At 43.4% G+C, this 23,608-nt stretch overlaps 1 protein-coding gene across 4 annotated transcripts in view; it reads right to left on the reverse strand.

Moving 5' to 3' along the window:
- Nucleotides 1-23,608, reverse strand: part of LOC122541752 (sorbin and SH3 domain-containing protein 1-like) — a 406,532-nt gene that overhangs the window by 311,904 nt on the left and 71,020 nt on the right. For all 4 annotated transcript variants that reach the window (XM_087982591.1, XM_087982587.1, XM_087982603.1 and 1 more), the window contains exon 2: nucleotides 2,804-2,874. The gene's annotated coding sequence lies outside the window, so the exon portion shown is untranslated. The remainder of the gene's footprint in view (nucleotides 1-2,803; nucleotides 2,875-23,608) is intronic.

Here is a 23,608-nt window from a genome sequence, read left to right on the forward strand (position 1 = left end):
CTGTGGAATTGTATAATGTTGTGGACTAGTGATTGTTGAACTGTACTTTGTTATAGATTAGTGACTGTGGAACTGTATATAGTAGTAGATTAGTGACTGTGGAACTGTATAATGTTATGGATTTGCGACTGTTGAACTGTATATTGTTATGGATCAGTGACTGTGGAACTGTATATTGTTAATGGATTAGTGACTGTGGAACTGTATATTGTTATAGTTAGTGACTGTGGGACTATATAATATTATGAATTAGCGACTGTGGAACTGTATAATGTTATGGATTTGCGACTGTTGAACTGTATATTGTTAATGGATTAGTGACTGTGGAACTGTATATTGTTATAGTTAGTGACTGTGGGACTATATAATATTATGGATTAGCGACTGTGGAACTGTATAATGTTGTGGATTAGCAACTGTGGAACTGTATTTTTTTAATAGGTTAGTGACTGTGGGACAGTATAATATTATGAAGTAGTGACTGTGGAACTGTCTATTTTATAGATTAGTGACTGTGGAACTGTATAATGTTGTGGATTAGCGATTGTGGAACTGTATATTGTTGTAGATTAGCGACTGTGGAACTGTATAATGTTATGGATTAGTGATTGTTGAACTGTATATTGTTGTAGATTAGCGACTGTGGAACTGTATAATGTTATGGATATGCGACTGCTGAACTGTATAATGTTATGGATAAGTGACTGTGGAACTGCATATTGTTAATGGATTAATGACTATGGAACTGTATATTGTTATAGTTTAGTGCATGTGGAACTGTATAATGTTGTGGATTAGTGACTGTGGAACTGTATAATGTTATGGATTAGTGAGTGTAGAACTGTATATTGTTATAGATTATTGACTGTGGAACTACATATTGTTATTGATTAGTGACTGTGATACTGTATAACATTGTAAATTAGCAACTGTGGAACTGTATAATGTTATGGATTAGTGACTATGGAACTGTATAATGTTGTGGATTAGTGGCTGTGGAACTGTATGTTCTTATAGTTTAGTGCATGTGGAACTGTATAATGTTGTGGATTAGTGACTGTAGATCTGTATATTGTTCTAGATTATTGACTGTGGAACTGTATATTGTTATTGATTAGTGACTGTGGAACTGTATAATATTGTAAATTAGCCACTGTGGAACTGTATAATGTTATAGATTAGTGACTGTGGAACTGTATATTGTTATAGATTATTGACTGTGGAACTGTATATTGTTATAGATTAGTGACTGTGGAACTGTATAATATTGTTAATTAGCAACTGTGGAACTGTATAATGTTATGGATTAGTGACTGTGGAACTCTACTTTGTTATAGATTAGCGAATGTGGAACTGTATAATGTCATGAATTCGTGACTGTGGAACTGTATATTGTTATAGATCTGTGACTGTAGAGCTGTATAATGTTATGGATTAGCGACTGTAGAACTGTATATTGTAGTAGATTAGTGACTGTGGAACTGTATAATGTTATAGATTAGTGACTGTGGAACTGTGTAATGGTGTGGATTAGTGATTGTGGAACTGTATATTGTTATAGATTAGTTACTGTGGAATCGTATAGTGTTGTGGATTAGTGACTGTAGAACTGTATATTGTTATAGATTAGTGACTGTGGAACTGTATAATGTTGTGGATTAGTGACTGTGGAACTGTATAATGTTGTGGATTAGTGACTGTGGAACTGTATAATATTATAGATTCGTGACTGTGGAACTGTATAATGTTATTGATTAGTGACTGTGGAACTGTATATTGTTATAGATTAGTGACTGTGGAACTGTATAATGCTGTGGATTAGTGACTGTGGAACTGTATAATATTATAGATTCGTGACTGTGGAACTGTATAATGTTATCGATTAGTGACTGTGGAACTGTGTCATGTTGTGGATTAATGACTGTAGAACTGTATATTGTTATAGATTAGTGACTGTGGAACTGTATAATGTTGTGGATTAGTGACTGTGGAACTGTATAATATTATAGATTTGTGACTGTGGAACTGTATAATGTTATCGATTAGTGACTGTGGAACTGTGTCATGTTGTGGATTAATGACTGTAGAACTGTATATTGTTATAGATTAGTGACTGTGGAACTGCAAAATATTATGATTTAGTGACTGTTGGACTGTATATTGTTATAGATTAGTGACTGTGGAACTGTATATTGTTATGGATTGGCGACTGTGGAACTGTATAATGTTATGGCTTAGTGACTGTGGGACTGTATATTATTATAGATTAGTGACCGTGGAACTGTATAATGTTATGAATTAGTGACTGTGGGACTGTATAATATTATAGATTAGTGACTGTGGAACTGTATATTGTTGTAGATTAGTCACCGTGGAATTGTATAATGTTATGTATTAGTGACTGTGAGGCTGTATATTGTTATAGATTAGTGACCATGGAACTGCATATTGCTGTTAGTCAGTGACTAAGGAACAGCACAATATTATGGATCAGTGAGGTAACAAAATTGACGGATTATTGATGGATAAATCAGCTTTTAGAAGTGACAAGCTCTTCTGATGTTTTGTGTTGACTTGAATCAACGTTAACAGATTGACAAACAGCAAGTGATAACATGCACTGTTTTACGATCCTGAATGTGTGACAAAGCCAAAACTCTGCCTTGCTCATTGTTAATCACATTCATCAAAATAACTTTTCATCAATTTGCATGGAGATAATAGAAAACACCATAACTGATACAGTATCTACAAATTACTGAAGGGTTTTTCAAAAAGTCTGGAACATATTTAAGTCAAATACCTGTTTAAATCAAATTGTGTTCAGAAGACTGGAAATTCCTTTTTACATTATTCACAGCTTGTCAACAAACCCTGGAGGAAAAGCAGATTGGATTTAGTGCACAATCAGCAAGTTAGAAGTTGAACTTTCAGCCCACCTCCAGCCTCTGATCCCTCACTTAATGTCTTTGATTGTGATATCACTGCCCATTTCCAGTTCTCTCTATTTCATTGATTGACCGGTTCCTGCCATAACATGCATCTATACATAACGTAGATATCGTTATCACAATGTGATGGAAATCAAGAACATTTCACATCTTTAACAAATTTATTTTAGCCAATAGTTAATCACTTCAGCCCCCTCCATTATCTCTCTTTTCTCATCTCTCCCTGTTTGATCTACAGTCCTCCTTCTTCCACCAGTTCCCCTTCATCATCTCTCCACTCTCCATGCTTCTCCCTCTCTCTTCTCTCTCTCCCTTCCCTATCCCTTCTTCCCCTCTCTCTCCTTTGTCCATTCTCTCTTTCCTCCTTCTTCTTTCTCGCAACCTTTCTCTAATTCCTTCCTCCTCTTTCTTTCTTTCTCTCTCTCTCTCCTTCCTCTCTTTCTCTTTTCTCCTCCCTCTCTATCTCTGTACTCCCTTGATTTGTTTCTGCTTTGTCAATCACCATCTCCTCTATCTGTTGCCTTATTCTCAGATATATTGGCACCATTGGCATTTTACATTGATCACTGTTCCACTTCCTCAGAAAAACCAAACTGTGCAAAGAGCAAAGCTTTCTTCAGCTGCTCATTCACCACAAGTTCTAATCTCACACCAGTGATGTGCGGGAGGTGGGGGAGACAGTGTGGACAGCTTTGGTGGGGGAAGGGCATGTTAAAGATTGAAATGCAAACAGCCCAACTGATCTCAAAATTGTCTAGCATTACAAAAGACAACCCAGTGAATAGAATGGGGAAACTAATAAGCAGAATGTGGATTAGTTCTTAAATTCGTGTTTCCATTCTATCTTTACTAAGCAGTTTCCAAGGCTTAAGGAGCTGAAAGAAGATGTAAGGGTAGGTTCCCTCAGGTAAGCACCTTTCCTGTGACCCAAGAAGTGTTGCAGTGTGTCAAACCGACCAGCTCAGGACTAGAGCCTACAAAACCCTCCTGAGGCCTGACAGATCCCTCCTTGTCTCTCCTCATTTTCTGACACTGCGCCCCAGGCTGTGACCTGGAGTTACAAACATGCTCTCTCAACAGCTGGGCTGCCCTTCAATCTGGCTGGTTTTGACTGGCAAGAATGGAGTGTGGAGAGAAAAATCAGTTTCTGTTGTTATAAAGTTCTAACAGGATTAGACAAGGTAGATCAGGTAGGATGTTCCCAATAAAGGGTCCAGAACCAGGGGTCACAGTCTGAGGATGGACCATGAAGGATGGAGATGAGGAGACATTACTTCACCTAAAGAGTGGGGATTCATTACAACAGGAAGTAGTGGATGCCAAAACATTGAGTGTATTCAAGAGGTGGCTAGATATAGCACTTGGGGTGAATGGAAACTAGGATTAGGCTATTGGGTTGGACGACTAGCCATGATCGTGATGAATGGTGGAGTAGGCCCGAAGGGCCGAATGGCCTCCTCCTGCTCCTATCTTCTATGTTTCTATGTTAAAGCTGGGAGGTTCTAGCCCCTAATCTCTCTCCTCCACCTTTTCTTTTGCCTCTATATTATTACTAGAGTCCTTTAGGGAGCAGCACTCACATCCCTCAGTCACAAAGTTCCGATTTCAAACTCATTTCCAGAATCCAAGCTCAAAAATGAAAGTAAATATTTCCATGCAGTACTGAGCGGGTCCTGCATTTTCAGAGGTACCATGGTTTGGATGGGATTGATCCAAGGCCAAGTCCGTTTGTTTTAGTGGATGTATCAGATGGGGTTGGTTAGCTCAGTGATTAGCACTGAAAATGTGTTGCTGGAAAAGCGCAGCAGGTCAGGCAGCATCCAAGGAACAGGAGAATCCACGTTTCGGGCATAAGCCCTTCTTCAGGAATGAGGAAAGTGTGTCCAGCAGGTTAGGATAAAAGGTAGGGAGGAGGGACATCGGGTGCAGCGGATTTGTGGTGGATATGGAAGTATCCCTTGGGGCCTTGGAGGGAAGTAAGGGGGGAGGTGTGGGTGCAAGTTTTGCATCAGTGATGCAAGCTCAGTGATTAGCACTGCTCCCTCACAGCACGGAGACCTGGGTTTGATTCCAGCCTTGGGTAACTGTCTGTGTGGAGTTTGCACGTTAACAGAATCTCCAAAGTATGGAAGTTAGCCATTTGGTGATCAGGTCCATACTTGACCCTCTGAAAGGTAGCCCACCGCACCTACCCTACCCTGGTAACTGCACATTTCCCATGGCTAATCTAACCTAACCTGCACACTCTTGGACTGTGGGAAGAAACCAAAGCACCCCGAGGAAACCCACACAGGGGAGAATGTGCAAACTCCACACAGTCACCCGAGGGTGGAATTGAACCCAAGTCCCTGATACTGTGAGGCAGCAGTGCTAACCAGGATGGGAGCCAATGTTCTCCCGGTGCATGTCCCTGTGGGTTTCCGCCGGGTGCTCTATTTTCCTCCCACAGTTCAAAGATATGCAGGTTAGGTGGATTGGGCACGCTAAATTACCCATAGTATCCAGGGATGTGCAGGCTAGATGTGTTAGCCATGGTTAAAAACCCTCTGTGAGGTTATGGGAATGGGATGCCCTTCACAGGGTTGGTGCAGACTTGACGGGCCAAATGGCTACTTTCTGCATTGTTGGGATTCTATGATTCTGGCATCAGAATACAGAGTGATTCTAACAGCAGTTCAATTCCCTAACCAGCAGAGGTAACCCAAGTGTGGTAACTCTCACATTAAATTTGCTACAAGTCAAGAGAGTGCATTATGGTGACTTTCTCTTTAAAGAATATTCGGAGAGTTATCTCATGTGTCCTAGTCGATATTTATCCCCCAACCAAGTTCCCTAAACCCCGATTCACTGATTGTTTTCAGCTGGCAGCTTGTGGGACCTTGCTGTGCACAAAATAAGTTGCCATGTTTCCCACATTCCAACAGCAAGAACACCTCAAAATTGGATGCAATCTGGTGGTCATGAAAAGGCGATATATAAATGCAAGACTTTCTTTTCTGTGAAGTCAGTGTGTCCTCCCTCACTGACAGTACCTCCCAGCTGAACCAAAATGCACACAGTTTCACCAGGAAATAGCAAGAGTAAATTGAGACATTAAGTAATCTCAGGAAGACACAATTGGGAGAGACAGGGCCCCTGTGGACACATCGTTCTGAAGCTTTCTGTTCCAGGGGGATTTCATCAAGTTTGGCTCAATTGTACATTCATGGACAAAGAGACAAATCAATTGCTCCATTACTGTTACATTTTGGAAGGAAGTAGATGGACTTTGATCTTTTCATATTAAACAACACCTATAGTTCTATCTCCATGTTCATTTCACCTGAACAACAACTAATAATCCATTTGAAGGGTAAATAGCAACACAGGCTGGTTGAGGTGGAAGGTACATGCCAAGGGTGTGTTTCCATCTACTTCTGAGAATGACAACATTTACAATCTCATTTTTACGAAGTATTTGAAGTGAAGAGAGAGCGCCTCACAAGACCAAAGAGATGGTCAGGCAACAGTGCAAGAAAAAACCGAGGGGAGACAACAGGAGAGTAAAGGCACCAACATGGAGTTGGGTTTTTTAGGAAGATACAACAGAACCTCGAATTAAACTGAGACAACCTTAAGCATTTCATAATTTTCACTTAGATGATATGCTACAATTAGGCGAGATCTGGAAAAATTTAATGGTACTGTGCCTAATAATGAACCCACAGAATATGTTAGCTCTCAATAACTTGTTCCAAATATGAGGTATGATTTTGAAAAACTGAGAATCCTGTGTAATAATCTCAAAATTTGATGTATTTACCTTTGCCCTAACCTCACAGCAATGCTACTATAGAGATAGCATGCCTTGTGTTACTTCGGGGAGCAAGTGAGGACTGCAGATGCTGGAGAGTCAGAATAACCCGCATTGACCTATTTACCTGTCCACCTTCCTTCCCATATATCCGCTCCACCCTCCGCTCCGACCTATCACCATCACCCCCCCCCCCCCCCCACCTCCATCTACCTATTACCTTCCCAGCTATCTTCCCCCCAGCACCACCCTCCTCCTATTTATCTCTCAGCCCCATTGGGAGCCACCACATTCCTGATGAAGGGCTTATACTCAAAATGTCGATTCTCCTGCTCCTCGGATGCTGCCTGATCGGCTGTGCTTTTTCGGCACCACACGTTTTGTGTTACTCCTGGGCCTATCAGTCAAAAATACATAAGAACATAAGAAATTACAACAGGAGTAGGCCATCTGGCCCTTCGAGCCTGCTCCACCATTCAAAAAATCATGGCTTATCTTTTTGTGGACTCAGCTCCATTTATCTGCCTGCTCACTGTAACCCTTAATTCCTTCACTGTTGAAAACTCCACCTATCATTGCCTTAAAAGTATTCAATGAGGTAGCCTCAACTGCTTTATTAGGGCAGGGAATTCCACAAATACACAACAGAATACCCCCATGAAGGGCTTTTGCCCGAAACGTCGATTTTCCTGCCCCTCGGATGCTGCCTGACCTGCTGTGCTTTTCCAGCACCACTCTAATCTAGACCCCCCATTAACAGTCAACTCATTGAAACAAGGTAACAACCTCAGGCCTAAAGCCCTCAACTGAATTTTGACATACTCTTCAGCAATCTGAGCAGAAATCATAATCTCCTTTAGGTAACATCTTGGGATTTTAGCAAACAATATCCTGAAAGATATAAAGATTTTGCTTTTGGGCATAATTAGCCTTCAAAGGTGCCTTTGGTCTGAGTTTGAGGTTGGAAAAGTCCAGAGTTGGGCAATTTATTCCAATCTGTGCACTCCTCAAATGACCCTTTAAGAATTGCTCAGATTTCGAGGCCCCTCTGACTATCCTCAGAGAACACCAAATGCATAGGGCCAGCTGTCCAAGCAACAAGTCCCACCATACCAGGTATGGCCAAGTGAAAACTTTGGTGGAACCTTTGAGGAAAGAACTCCACACAATCTGCTCCTGAAACATCAGGGAAAAATCCTTCCTTGGGGAAGAAAAATAAGCAAGCCTTTACCTGTACAGCGTCCCTCTATTTCTCATGACAGCTGTGACCACAGTCCACAAGCTTATTAAAGGCATTTCAGCTCTCATGACTGTTGTGTCGTCCTCCCCAGGCTTTGTTGTTTCTCTGGATCATTCTCGTTTTTATTCCTGAGCAGTTAGAAAAACAGTTCTGGAACCACATTGCCACGGCAACAGGCGAGGCCTACCTGACAGCACTCTGAATTATTCAACAAAGCTGCCAACCAGCAATTGTGTGACAGAATAAAGAAAGTACTTTCTGGTCATTTGTACACTCACCATCTGCACTCACCACCCCCTCCACCACCCAATTCGTGCTTCCAGCTCAAAGTGAGGATCAGTTTGGTCTCTTTGTGAAGAAGAGGTCTTGGCAAAGCCTAATCGTGACTGTAATAGGCATGAGGGATAATAGTATCATGACTTCCATACTTTGCTGTTTTGTCATCTATTATGCACGCACAGGAAAGAATTAACTCACATCTCAGTGAATGGAATGAGCAACTGAACAGTCATGCACTGTTTGACTTTGTCACAGCTCAAGTCTGACATTCGGAATGAGGCAGTGTACCGATTTCCTTACGGAGAATTAGCAACACAGAAACATGCCTGATCCATGTCAGTCTTTCTGAATCTTCCGTTTTTATAACCCCTTCAATGCATCCTTCTATTCCTTTCTCCATCACGTTTGTCCAGCAGTGCTTGTCCATGTTTAAATATGGCACCAGTGCCAGAGATGCGAGTGACAAGTTGCTCCTGGAATGGCATGTGCTAAGGAAGTCGGGTGTGATTGGCTGAAACTCTAATTAATGCGGCAAGTTTGGTGAATCACTGCGAGAAACCTCATGGGCTCGCGATAAGAATCACTCCACCAAGCTTGACCCAACTCATACTTAACCAAAAATATAAAATTCAAATCAAATCAAGATTCAGTCATGGATTTCATTTAAGATTAGAGTGGTGCTAGAAAAGCACGGCAGGTCAGGCAGCAACGGAGGAGCAGGAAAATCGAGGAAAATCGATTCCAGACGAAGGGCTCCTGCCCGAAATGTCGATTTTCCTGCTCCTCGGATGCTGCCTGACCTGCTTTTCCAGCACCACTCTAATCTTGACTCTGATCTCCAGCATCTGCAGTCCTCACTTTCACCTATAGATTTCATTGAATCAGTTGTGGGGCAGGAAGAAACATCTTTCAGAGTCAATGGAAATACCCTTACTCCCCTGTTAACTATAATTGGAGACTCCATGTTATACTTGCATCCCATCGATGAAAATCTTCATATTATGTGACAGAATAGCAACAATTCAGATTTTTATTCTGTTTTTAGCACACATTGGGTTATGGAGGCTGGAAGGAGGCCACAAAGATGGAGGGACGAAGGGACTGGAGGAGGTTAGAGAAATAGGGAGGTTGAAGGAAGATGAAAAGATAGGGAGGGTTGTAGTTGGAGGTGGTTCCAGAGTTTGGGAGGGTTGTTTGGCATGGATAAAGAGGTACAAAAGGTTGTAGGAGATTACATAGATGGGGAGGGTAGAAAAACACCTCAGAAAATTACTGTAAACAAGAAGAGAGGAAAAGGTTTTGAAATTACAATCTCTGCAAAAGTGGAAATGAGCAAACGATGGAGCTGTGGGTTGGTAAGTTTTTGTCCGCTGATGGACTTCATTGTGGGCTGTCAAAAAAATGGCTAATGACATAATACATGTATTGGCCTTTTTTTCCCAAAGTTTGTTCGATTCTGTAAAGGTTCAGACTGGAAAGTAACAAATATAACCATTCAATTCAATAAGGGAGGGAGGCAGAAAATGAGGGAGGTTATAACAGGGCTCTTAGAAAAATGAAAAGTAATCAACCAGAGATAACATGGTTTTGTGTTTAACCAATTTATTGGAATTCTTAGAAGGAATACATGTGCTATGGATAAAATAGAGCCTGTTAATGTCTTATACTTGGCTTTCCAGAAGATGCCATGTAAAAGGTGATTATTTTTATTCATTCATGGGTTGTGAAAGTGGGGGTGAGCTGCCTTCTTGAACTGCTGCAGTTCATGTGCTGTAGCTTGACCCATAATGCCCTTAAAAAAAGGTGTTCCAGGACTTTGATCCAGCAACGGTCAAGGAACAGCGATATATTTCCAAATCAGTGAATGGCTTGGAGAGGAACTTGCAGGTGACGGTGTTCCCATGTATCTGCTGTCTTTGTCCTTCTAGATGGAAGTGGTCATCGATGTCTAAGGATCTTTGGTGAATTTCTGAAGTGCATCTTGCAGATAGTACACATTGCTGCTACTGAGCATCTGAGTTAAATTTACAGGTAACACGAAGAAAGCTAGGTAGTGAAGGTGACATAACAAGGAAGTCGACCAATAATTGAGTGAGTAGGAAAACATCTGGCAGACAAACAATAAAGTAGGAAAATGTGAAAAATTGTTCACTTTGCCAGAGAGAATAAAAAGCAAACTATAATTTAAACTTGGGAAAAAGTGCAGAAATCAAAGATATAGAGAGATCTAGGTGATTCCTACAGTCACAAAGCATCAGTATACAGCATGAATAGAATGTCATTAAGGAGGCTAATGTGATGCTATCCTTTTTTATGAGAGGAATTGAGCATAAAGGTAGGAGTTTATGTTTCAGTTATACAGAGCATCGGTGAGAATGTATCTTGAATACTGTGTGCAGTTATGGTTTACTTATCTAAAGAAGATTGTCAATGTATTGGAGGTGGTTCGGAGGTTTACTAGATTGATCCCTGGAATGACAGGTGTCTTTTTCAGGATAGGTTCAATAGACCTGGCTTGTTTCTACTGGAGTTTAGCAGAGTGAGGGGTGAATTGATTGAAGTGTGTAAGATCCTGAAGAGTCTTGACAAGGTGAATGTGAAAAGAATGCTTCCACTTCTGGGTGACCCCGTAACAGGGTGGTATGGTTTCAAAATTAGGATTGCCCTTTCAGGTCAGAGACGTGCAATGTTTTTTCTCTCATAGGATTGTGAGATGTTGGAACACTGGAGCACCCTGACTCTCACTGGGGTACAGACCGACACACACACACACGTACAGATCCATACACACTGACTCTGACTGGGATACAGTTCCACACATCCTAACTCTCACCGGAGCACAGAGCCATACACACAGATCCCCATTGGGGTAGAGACCCATGTACACTGACCCTCACTGCGGTACAGTCCAACATAGTAACTCTCACTGGGGTACCGTTCCCCAAACACTGCTCTCACTGGGTTTAGACTCATGTGCGGAGGAAGTGAGGTCTGCAGATGCTGGAGATCAAAGTTGAAACTTTATTGCTGGAACAGCACAGCAGGTCAGGCAGCATCCAGGGAACAGGAGATTCGACATTTCGGGCACAGGCCCTTCCTCAGGAATGAGCAGAGAGTGTTCAGCAGGAGAAGATAAAAGGTAGGGAGGAGGGACTTGGAGGAGGGGCGTTGGAAATGTGATAGGTGGAAAGAGGTCAAGGTGAGGGTGATAGGTCGGAGTAGGATGGAGGCGGAGAGGTCAAGAAGAAGACTGCAGGTCAGGAAGGCGGTGCCGGGCTGGAGGGATCCGGCTGAGACAAGGTGGGGGGAGGGGGGATGAAGAAACTGGTGAAGTCCAAGTTCATCCCCTGCGGTTGGAGGGTTCCCAGTCGGAAGATAAGACGCTCCTCCTCCGACCGTCGGGTTGTTGTGGTTTGGCGGTGGATGAGTCCAATGACCTGCATATCCTCGGTGGAGTGGGAGGGGGAGTTGAAATGCTGTGCTACAGGTTGGTTGGGTTGGTTCGTCCGGGTGGCCCAGACCTTTTGCATACAGCAGCAACTGGAGCAGGAACCCTGTCTATAGTTATTTACAGCTCCGACTGGGGGAACCTTCAAACTGTAGCACAATCACTGATGCAGCAAAGTGGGTGTCATATCTCAGACCAGGACTGTTCCCCTCAGTCACGCAGGATGTAATTGTGAAATCCCTACAGTGCAGAAAGAGGTCATTCAGCTTAGTGAGTCACACCAAGCCTCTACATAGCATCCCACCCAGATCCACCACCTCCCTGTGAACACCGTATGGGTTTTTTTTTAAACCATGGCTAATCCATCTAGCCTGCACATGGTTGGACTATGGGAGGAAACCCACACAGAGACATGGAGATTGAGCAAATTCCACACAGACCATCACTCAAGGGTGGAATCGTACCTGGGTCCCCAGCACAGCAAAGCAGCAGTGCTAACCACTGGAGTTCTTCACTGAGCCACTGGTGGCGCTAGTGGTCCATGTGCCTCAGACCCCAATTTAGAGGTTTGCAGTAATTCAAGTAAGCAGTCAAACAAGCCATAATTCTCTCAAGATTGACTGCCCATTATGTTCTATCACATTAGGAGTCTATTACCACCATTATCAGCCTTTAGCTTCTGGTGTATTGCACTGTGATTGGGAGCTGACTGCTCACAACCCATCCATAACATTCAGTTTTGCATTGTCTCTGGCTGTTCTCTCACAGTTCAGCACTCCCATTGGTCTCATGTTGCCTGTTTATTCATTTCCATTGTTAAGGATTGGCACACTGCCAAGCTGTATTCCAATGAGAGTCATCAGGCCAGAGATTCTCTCAAGTCCTTTTACAAGTACTGGCATTACTATTGTACCAATGGGCTGTACCTGTTGATTAGGAGAAAGTGAGGACTACAGATGCTGGAGATCAGAGTCGAGAGTGTAATGTTGGGAAAGCCCTTTCTGATGAAGGGCTTATGCTCGAAATGTCGATTCTCCTGCACTCCGGGTGCTGCCTGACCTGCTGTGCTTTTCCAGCACCACGCTCTTGCACCTGTTGATTGTAAACTTACCTGCTCCCTGTTTGTATGATTGAAGCTTGCAGCCTCCTGCCTGCGTTCACAAGACCAGCATCATCTGAACCAGCCACTGCAGCAACTCATCCAAGTTGCTGGGAAACATTCCTGCTGAAGGAAGAAATCAGAGTCCTAGATTGTATTGCTGACAGATTGTATTGCTAGGTGTAGTTCTGGTGGCTAAAGTGCAGGTGTTTAAAAGGGCAAGCAGCAGAAGCAGACAGTGATGGGGCTCTGGCACAAAGTCAGATAAATTTCAATGAGTGGTCATGGTCAGGGAATTTTTTTCCCTCTTATTTATTTATTCATGGGATTGGGCATCGCTGGCTATGCCAGCATTTATTGCCCATCCATAATTGCCCAGACGGCAGTTAGGAGTCAACCACATTGCTGATGTTTTGAAGTCATATGTAGGCCAGACTAGGTTGGCAGGTTTCAGGATGGCAGTTTCTTTGCCTAGGAGAAAGTGAGGACTGCAGATGCTAGAGATCAGAGCTGAAAAATGTGTTGCTGGAAAAGCGCAGTAGGTCAGGCAGCATCAAAGGAGCAGGAGAATCGATGTTTCGGGCATAAGCCCTTCTTCAGGAATTCCTGAAGAAGGGCTTATGCCCGAAACGTCGATTCTCCTACTCCTTTGATGCTGCCTGACCTGCTGTGCTTTTCCAGCAACACATTTTTCAGTTTCTTTCCCTGAAGGATATTAGTGAACTATATGGGATTTTTCTGAATTTATTAGAATTTTAACTCCAGATTTTTTTTGACTCTACTGAATTACAAATTGCATCATCTTCTGTGGTAGGATTTGAACCCAAGTCCCTAGGACATTACCTGGGTCGACAATGCAGAAATAGTACCATTAGAGCCACCATCTCCCCATGTAAGGACGTATCTTCAAACGTTACATCCCAGGATCGGCATCACTCAACTCATCGCTTCCCTACCAACAATCCCAAGTTGTGACATCACATGCCAAACAACTAACACACAGACGCACGCACACACTCACACACACACACACACACACACACACACACACAGTCACCCCATCCTCAGGGATCAGTACCTGCTATATACACACACACACACACTCTCTCTCTCTCTCTCTCTCTCTCTCTCTCTGTCTCTCACACACACACACACACAGTCACCCCACCCCTAGGGATCAGTCCCTGCTACACACACACACACATAAATTGGAGCACACCCATTAGCAAAGCTTGTAACAGGAGGCCACAGCTGGGACAGGAAGGGTTGCAGCTCCCCTCAACAGGCAGACGTTATCACTGAGGAAACAACTTCCTCATCACCTCCACATGAAATTATTTTGAGATTGTGTCCCTTTGTTCTAGATATTGCCCCCCATCGGGAAACCTCCTCTCATCATCATCGCTAGATTAGATTACTTACAGGCCCTTCGGCCCAACAAGTCCACACCGACCCTCTGAAGAGCAACCCACCCAGACCCATTCCCCTACATTTATCCCTTCACCTAACACTACGGGCAATTTAGCATGGCCAATTCACCCAACCTGCACATCCCTCAGAATCTTAATGTTTCAATAAGATCACCTCTCATTCTTCAAAACTTCAATGGATAAAATGGATACTCAATCTTCTTGACCTTTACCCAGAAGACAATCACCTCATCTCAGGATTGTGAACCTTTCTTGATCTGCCTTCAATGAAAATACATTCATCCTCAAGTGAAGAGACCAGAGCTATTCAGACTATTTTAAGCTGATCCCACCATCGTTTTGTATATTTGTAGAAAGATTTTCCTATTTTTAGACTCCATTGCCTTGTCAATAAAGGCCATTTTCCACTTGCTTTCTGTGGTGATTATAATGAGGTCAGCCAGGTGGATCTAATAGAACATGAGTTCCATGACTGGGACTCCTAATCTGATTTAATCAGGGAGCCTTGGCTGACAGATATAAACAGGAGTGTCAGAGGCTCTGTTCATTCTTAGAGCTGGCTCTGAGGGAGCTGAGTCAGAGTCAAGGACTCTCCACGTGTTAATAAAGGGTGCCTTGGTGACAGGATACTGTTATTTCACATTTCTCATTATTTGTGGAACGCTGACTCTTTGTGATTTATTAACTAGAATGTCCAGATCTGGCTGTACTGCCACACTCTGCAGTCTCTCTCCACTTAAATAATGTTCGGCACTTCTATGATTTGCACGAAAAGCAGCAATATTTTCCTGCATTACACTCCAGCAGCCAATTATTTTGCCCACTCCCACAATTGCAAACTTTTTGCACCCTTCTCACAAGTAGGCTGAAGCTAGACTTGGGGGGAAGGTTTGCACAGTGACCCAGACGCTGTTGATTTCTGTCAGCAACCCCCTCCCCATCTCTTCCTCTTGTTTCCTTTCCTTCACTTTTTCATCCCCTTGCTCTTCCACTGGCAGTTGCTCAGGGTCTGATAACAAAGGCTGTGCCTTCCATGATGGACAGATGGTAGAAGACTCATCATGGTTTAGGAGACACACCCCAGTCACATGTGCAAGGGTGTCCCTGATCCATCCAGCCAGAGGAACCATTGTTTCAGGGTGGTCCATGTCAGCGGTATAGCATTCCCACCTATCGGACCATTGAATGTTTACGGCCAGGTTATGGAAGGGAGGCCAGTAATTTTTATTCCCCACTTGCCACTGAATCCTCTCCAGGGACACTTAAAACATTGGCTTAATATCTATAGAACTGTACATCAGTGAGAGTCAGTGTGCACGGGATTGTACCCCAGTGAGAGGCAGTGTGTGTGTGTGTGTGTGTGTGTGAATGTACCCCAGTGAGAGTCTGGGTGTGTGTGTGTATGTGTGTGACTGTACCCCAGCGAGAGTCAGTGTGTGTGTGTGAGTGACTGTACCCCAGCAGGAGTCAGTGTGCATAGGACTGTACCCCAGTGAGAGTCAGTGTGTGTGAGTGACTGTACCCCAGTGAGAGTCAGTGTGCATGGGACTATACCCCAGTGAGAGTCAGTGTGTGTGTGTGTGTGTGTGTGTGAGTGACTGTACCCCAATGAGAGAGTGTGTGTGTGTATATGTGTGAGACTGTACCCCAGTGAGAATCTATATGTGTGTGTGAGTGACTGTACCCCAGCGAGAGTCAGTGTGTGTGTGACTGTACCCCAGTGAGAGTCTGTGTGTGTGTGTCTGTGTGAGTGACTGTACCCCAGCGAGAGTCAGTGTGCATGGGACTGTACCCCAGTGAGAGTCAGTGGGTGTGTATGACTGTACCCCAGTGAGAGTTTGTCTGAGACTGTATCCCAGTGAGGGTTAGTGTGTGTGTGAGAGACTGTACCCCAGTGAGAGTCAGTGTCTGTGTGTGTGACTCTACTCCAGTGAGAGTCAGTGTGTGTGTGGGACTGTACCCCAGTGAGTCAGTGTGTTTGGAAATGTAGCACAGTGGGTCTCAATGTATGTTGGATTGTACCCCAATGAGTGTTAATGTGGGTGGAACTGTACCCCAGTAATTGCCAGTATTTGTGAAACTGTACCCCAGTGACAGCCAGTGCACATGGAATTGTACCTCAGTGAGAGCCAGTGCATGTGGAACTGTACTCCAGAGAGAATCAGTGCATGCAGAGATTTATCCCAGAAATCAACTGTGCCCATATCCCATCGCCAATCACTGCTCCAATGAAGGATGCTTTTCTGATATTCAACTCTGAAGCCATCGCAGCTAATTGTTAAGATAAATAAAAATATCGCAGATGAAGATCAGCATAGGAAACAGAAATTACTGGACAATCTCAGCAGGTCTGGCAGGATCAGTGGGGAGAGAAACAGAGTTAACGTTTTGAGTCCATTGTCTCTTCTTTGGACTGGTTGGTACTGGTGAAGGGCTTTTGCCCGAAACGTCAACTCTCCTGCTCCTCAGATGCTGCCTGACCTGCTGTGCTTTTCCAAGTGCTGGAATCTAATCTCCAGCATCTGCAGTCCTCACTTTCGCCTGGTTGGTACTGGTACAGAACTTTCCTGATCCATCCACCAACAAAATTCAGGCAAGAAATCAGCAGAGCTGACAGAGATTGTACCCTATTAGTCATTGTTTTGGAAATGATCACATGGCCTGTTGATTCCTCATGACCTGACAGTATTCCAGCCCCTCCCCTGAATACCCACTCACAGTCAACACACCAATCCACAATAGGAAGCCCAAATCAGGTGAGGCTACTCAGAAAGTATTTAAATTGAGGTGATGGTGATGCAGTGGTATTCTCACTGAATTAATAACCTTGAATCCTAAAGTCATGCACTGCAAACGAGTTCATCTCCCACTGGTGGTAAATGATGAAGCTTGTATTTTTTTAAAAATCTGTACGTTAAAAAAACCTGGTCAAATGGTGACAATTTCACAGAAATCAGGATTGTTGGAGAGCAAATTCAATCTGTTTTTGTTTTCTTCAAATGAGTGTCATTGCCCAGTACCAATTTCCCATCTACTTGCAAACTATTTCTGTTCAAATGATCACCTGAGACCCTTTTGAATTGTCATTAAAACCCATTTGGCTCATTAATGTCCTCTAGGGAAATAAATCTGCCTACACGTGACTCCAGATCCATGTCAATGTGATTGGCTCTTAACTGCCCTCTGAATAGGCTGAGCAAGCCCCTGAGCATGTGTAAGGGCAATTCGGGACAGACAACAAATATTCACATCCTATATAAGAATAACAATAGCTTTTTAAAAAGTGAGTTCAGAGATTATCTGTTAATCATAACTATCTCCCAAGATTATTTCCATATCTGTTCATGCCATGACCAAATAAATAATTCTAAGTTTGGACACTAAAATTCCAGAATATTGAACAATATTACAGCCCACACTCTTCATAATTATCTGACAAAAAAACCAATAAAATGCAGGTAACAATGCACAGAAAGACTGAGTGATGAATCAGACCAGTGATTCATCATTGAACTGAACCTGCCATGCACTTTGCTGATGAACAAGACAACTGCAAATAGTGTAGATTCATCAACCAGAGGTTGCTCTTAAACTAATCGTATACTCTTACTTTGAGAAACAGTGTCTCCTTGACACCAAACTCCTGTCTAAAACAGCCGACTGTTTTGCTCCTGGGTTCTGTTCATTCAACAGGATAATTAGGACTGAGAACAGAATGGCAGGATTGTGTCAGCATCGACCCTCTGTGACCCTCAGCTAGTATTCTGACACACACCAAAGCACCTTACAATTTCCAATTTATTGCCTACACATGTAACAGTAGTGAAAGATGGCATTTCCGACAGCAGGTAAGAAATGTAAAATCAGAAACTAGTAAATTGCAATGTCTGAAACTTTAATTGCAGGAACTAAATCACAGGGCATTTATTCAGCTTGAATTACATGGAATATCATTTGTATCTTCCATATACATCTATGTCAGCACACACTTCCTGTTGTGGCATCTGACTTCCTGAAGTATGTTTTTGAAGCATTTATTACATTAATGTTTTCCATTTCAAGCTCCTTTATCCACCCATAACACAGAATTTGCTTGTGCATCACAACACAATCACACTTAGTAAAGATCAGACACATAGAGATATGGGAAATTGGATCAGGAATAGGCTTATTCTGCCATTCGATATTATCATGGCTGACCATCTACAACACTTTCCTCCATTATTCCCAAGTCCTTTGATATCATTAGTCTCTTTATTTCCATCCTGAACCTCTAAGTGATTCAGCCTATATAACCGTCTGGGGTAGGAGAAAGTGAGGACTGCAGATGCTGGAGATCAGAGTCAAGAGTGTGTTGCTGGGAAAGCACAGCAGGTCAGGCAGCATCCGAGGAGCAGGAGAGTCGATGTTTTGGGCAAAAGCCCTTCATCGGGAATGAGCCCTCACTCCATCCACTTTTCTTTTTGTTTCTTTTCTTTAGTTCTCTCTCCTTTTTCTTTCTCTTTTGTTTTACCAACTAGCTGTTGAAGAGCCCTGTCATGAATTACTGGCGGTGAATGGGCCCAGCGCGGACCCGTGGTGGCAGAGTTGGAGGCGAGTTTGGGTTTCCGGCAGTTTCTGCATCATCGAGACGATCTTAGCACCGACTTCTGTGGAGGTGGAAGCAAGTTTGGATTCCCCGTGGCGTCTGTGTCCAGTGTAGATTCATGGAGGTGGCGGTGGAGTCAACTCTTTGGGGTAGGAAACTCCAAGTGTTCATCACCCTCTGAGAGAAGACATTCCCTCACCTCAGTCTTAAATTACCTGCCCGTTGCCCTCGATGCCCACAACTCTTGACCAAGTCTATCCTGAAGTGTTTTCTACTCTATCATTTTTCCAGCAGGGCAGGTGACTGAGGTGTCAGTGGGGGAGCACTTTGGGGCTAGCGACCATAATTCCATTAGATCTTAAATAGTTATGGAAAAGGATAGACCAGATCTAAACACTGCAGTTCTAAATTGGAGAAAGGCCAATTTTGACAGTATTAGGCAAGAACTTTCGAAAGCTGATTGGAGGCAGATGTTCGCAGGTAAAGGGACGGCTGGAAAATGGGAAGCCTTCAGAAATGAGATAACGAGAATCCAGAGAAAGTATATTCCTGTCAGGGTGAAAGGAAAGGCTGGTAGGTATAGGGAATGCTGGATGACGAAAGAAATTGAGGATTTGGTTAAGAGAAAGAAGGAAGCACATGCAAGATATAGACAGGATAGATCGAGTGAATCCTTAGAAGAGTATAAAGGCAGTAGGAGTATACTTAAGAGGGAAATCAGGAGGGCAAAAAGGGGACATGAGATAGCTTTGGCAAATAGAATTAAGGAGAATCCAAAGGGTTTTTACAAATACATTAAGGACAAAAGGGTAACTAGGGAGAAAATAGGGCCTCTCAAAGATCAGCAAGGCAGCCTTTGTGTGGAGCCGCAGAAAATGGGGGAGATACCAAACGAGTATTTTACATCAGTATTGACTGTGGAAAAGGATATGGAAGATATAGAATGTGGGGAAATAGATGGTGACACCTTGTAAAATGTCCATATTACAGAGGAGGAAGTGCTGGATGTCTTGAAATGCATAAATGGATAAATCCTCAGGACCTGATCAGGTGTACCCTAGAATTCTGTGGGAACTGAGAGAAGTGATTGCTGGGCCTCTTGCTGAGCTGTTTGTATCATTGATAGTCACAGATGAGGTGCCGGAAAACTGGAGATTGGCTAACACGGTGCCACTGTTTAAGAAGGTTAGTAAGGACAAGCCAGTGAGACCAGTGAGCCTGACCTCCGTGGTGGGCAAGTTGTTGCAGGGAATCCTGAGGGACAGGATGTACATGTATTTGGAAAGGCAAGGACTGATTAGGGATAGTCAACATGGCTTTGTGCGTGGGAAATCATGTCTCACAAACTTGATTGAGTTTTTTGAAGAAGTAACAAAGAGGATTGATGAGGGCAGAGTGGTGGATATGATCTATAAGGACTTCAGTAAGGCAAAATTCGACAAGGTTCCCCATGGGAGACTGATTAGCAAGGTTAGATCTCATGGAATACAGGCAAAACTAGCCACTTGGATACAGAACTGGGTCAAAGGTAGAAGACAGCAGGTGGTGGTGGAGGGTTGTTTTTCAGACTGGAGACCTGTGACCAGTGGAATGCCACAATGATCGGTGCTGGGTCCACTACTTTTTGTCATTTACATAAATGATTTGGATATGAGCATAAGAGGTACAGTTAGTAAGTTTGCAGATGACACCAAAATTGGAGGTGTAGTGGATAGCGAAGAGGGACAGATTACAACAGGATCTGGACCAGATGGGCCAATGGGCTGCGAACTGGCAGATGGAGTTTAATTCAGATAAATGCGAGGTGCTGCATTTTGGGAAAGCAAATCTTAGCAGGACTTATACACTTAATAGTAATGTTCTAGGAACAAAGAGACCTTGGAGCCCAGGTTCATAGCTCCTTGAAAGTGGAGTCGCAGGTAGATAGGATAGTGAAGAAGACATTTGGTATGCTTTCTTTTATGGGTCAGAGTATTGAGTACAGGAGTTGGGACGTCATGTTGCGGATGTACAGGACATTGGTTAGGCCACTGTTGGAATATTGCGTGCAATTCTGGTCTCCTTCCTACCAGAAGGATGTTGTGAAAATTGAAAGGGTTCAGAAAAGATTTACAAGGATGTTACCACAGTCAGAGGATTTGAGCTATAGGGAAAGGCTGAATAGGCTGGGGCTGTTTTCCCTGGAGCGTCGGAGGCTGAGGGGTGACCTTCTAGAGATTTACAACATTATGAGGGCATGTAATGGATAAATAGACAAAGTCTTTTCCCTGGTGTGGGGGACTAAGGGGCATAGGTTTAGTGTAAGAGGGGAAAAATATAAAAGAGACCTAAGGGGCAACATTTTCACATAGAGGGTGTTACGTGTATGGAATGAGCTGCCAGAGGATGTGGTGGAGGCTGATACAATTGCAACATTTAAGAGGCATTTGGATGTGAATATGAATAGGAAGGGTTTAGAGGGATATGGGCCGGGTGCTGGCAGGTGGGGCTAGATTGGGTTGGGATGTCTGGTCGGCATGGACGGGTTGGACCGAAAGGTCTGTTTCCATGCTGTACATCTCTATGACTCTATAACTAAAATTCCTTATTTTTCAAAGAAGAAAAAAAACTTATTTCACATTGACACAGTTCATTTACCCAGATGATAGTCACAGCTTAAACTGTATCATTAATGTTTCTATCAGTCCAAGCAATAGAAGATAATGGTTTATTTGATTTGATTTATTTACTTATTGTCACATGTATTTTGTTACAAAGGGCAGTGAAAAGTGTTGTATGGTGTCACCACTCTCTGGCGCCATCTTAAATCACAGATAAATAAACCAAAACATAGAATATAAAGGCAAAAAAGTAAAAGCATAAAGAAAGTGTTCACTTTGCAGTTCTTGTTGTTACGTGCTCCTCCATGGGCCATGGGCGTGGTGGTCAGGTACAAGTCCCCTTCATTGTGCCACTGCTGTTGGATTGAAAGTCGCCCATCCTTCAGCACCATCTCACCTCCAACGATGCCCTCGCCATGGTGAGTCTTTGATGGATCTCGCCAGATACTGGACTGGCACAAACGTGACTCCACCATCGCCATGAGTCTGTTTCGGGCCCAACACGTCAATGCAGCCACTGCCAATGCCGCCTGGTCACGTACTGGGTCCAATCGTGACTCCACTGCCAACCCCATCAATCTACACAGGACGCAGACGCCACGGGGAATCCAAATTTGCCGCCACCTCAACAGCAGCCACGAGTCAGTGCTGGTCCACTCACCGCCAGCAATGCCATTGTCATGACAGGGCTCTTCAACAGGCAGTTAGTAAAACAAAAGAGAAAGAAAAATGAGAAAGGAGAGAGAAATAAAGAAAAGAAACAAAAAGAAAAGTGGATGGAGCAGACAAATCCCAGGCTCAGAAGCCCTAGTCCACCGCCATCTTACTGCAAAAGAGTGGAGTCAAGGGTAAAGGGAAACAAGCAAGAAAGTGGGATTGGGACCAAGACCCAATCAACCACGATCCTACTGAATGGTGCAGCAGCCTCAAGGGTCGAATGGCCTACTGTTCCTATGAGAGTCTTACTCACAGAGTCACACTGGAGAGAAACAGGACTTTGGCCCATCATGTTTATGCCGATCAAAAACACCAAACTATACTCATCCAATTAACCTGAACTCAGGCCATAGCTTACCCCAGCATTTTAGGTATTCATCCAGACACTTATTAAATGTTGCGAGAGTACCTGCCTCCCGTACCCTCCCAAGCAACACATGATAGACAGAAACAGATGAAGAACAGAAAGAGGGGGAGAGAAAGAGTTTTCACTCTCTCCATTGATGTGTTTGAAGACAGAAGCCATGTCTAAACCACTGTGTTACCTTCCCTGATCTGACCAACATATTACAAGGAGATACGGGAGAGGTTTTGAATGTATTAAGTGTCTGAATGTCCTTGGGGGGAGTACCACATAGGTTTACAACAATGATACGTGGACTTCAGGGGTTAAGATATGCAGAGACATTATACAAATTAGACTTGATTTCATTCGAATTTAGTAGGTTAAGGGGTGATGTGATCAAAGTCTTCAAGATATAACAGGAAAAGGACAGGATAGATAAAGATAAATTAGTTCCATTGGTTGCAAATTCTAGAGCTAGAGGGTATAGTCGAACAATTAGGACCAGACTGTTCAGGATTGATGTTGGGAAACACTTCTGCACACAAAGGTGGAGAATATTTGGAATTATCTTCCACAAATTGTGAAACTTGAAAGGGTTCAAAAAAAAGGATTTACAAGGACGTTGGAAGGTTTGAGCTACAGGGAGAGGCTGAATAGGCTGGGGCTGTTTTCCCTGGAACACCAGAGGCTGAGGGGTGACCAGATAGGGGTTTATTAAATCATGAGGGGCATTGATAGGGTCTTTTTTCTCAGGCTAGGGGAGACCAGAATGAGAGGGCATAGGTTTAGGGTGAGAGGGGAAAGGTTTAAAAGAGACCTAAGCGATAACTTTTTCACGCAGAGGGTGGTACGTGTATGGAATGAGCTGCCAGAGGAAGTGGTGGAGGCTGGTCGAATTACAGCATTTTTAGAATTATAATTAAAATCCCTACTGTGTGGGAATAGGGCCTTTGACTCAACAAGTCTACACTAATCCTCTGAAGAGCATCCCAGCCAGATCCATTCTCCCACCCTATTACTCTACATTTACCCCTGGCACATGCACCTAACCTACACAACGGGCAATTTAGCATGACCAATTCACCTTACCTGCACATCTTTGGACTGTGGGTGAAAA

This window comes from Chiloscyllium plagiosum, unplaced genomic scaffold (genome assembly GCF_037043375.1).
Source record: "Chiloscyllium plagiosum isolate Xiang-an unplaced genomic scaffold, Cpla_swu_hap1 HiC_scaffold_43, whole genome shotgun sequence".
Lineage (NCBI taxonomy): Eukaryota > Metazoa > Chordata > Chondrichthyes > Orectolobiformes > Hemiscylliidae > Chiloscyllium > Chiloscyllium plagiosum.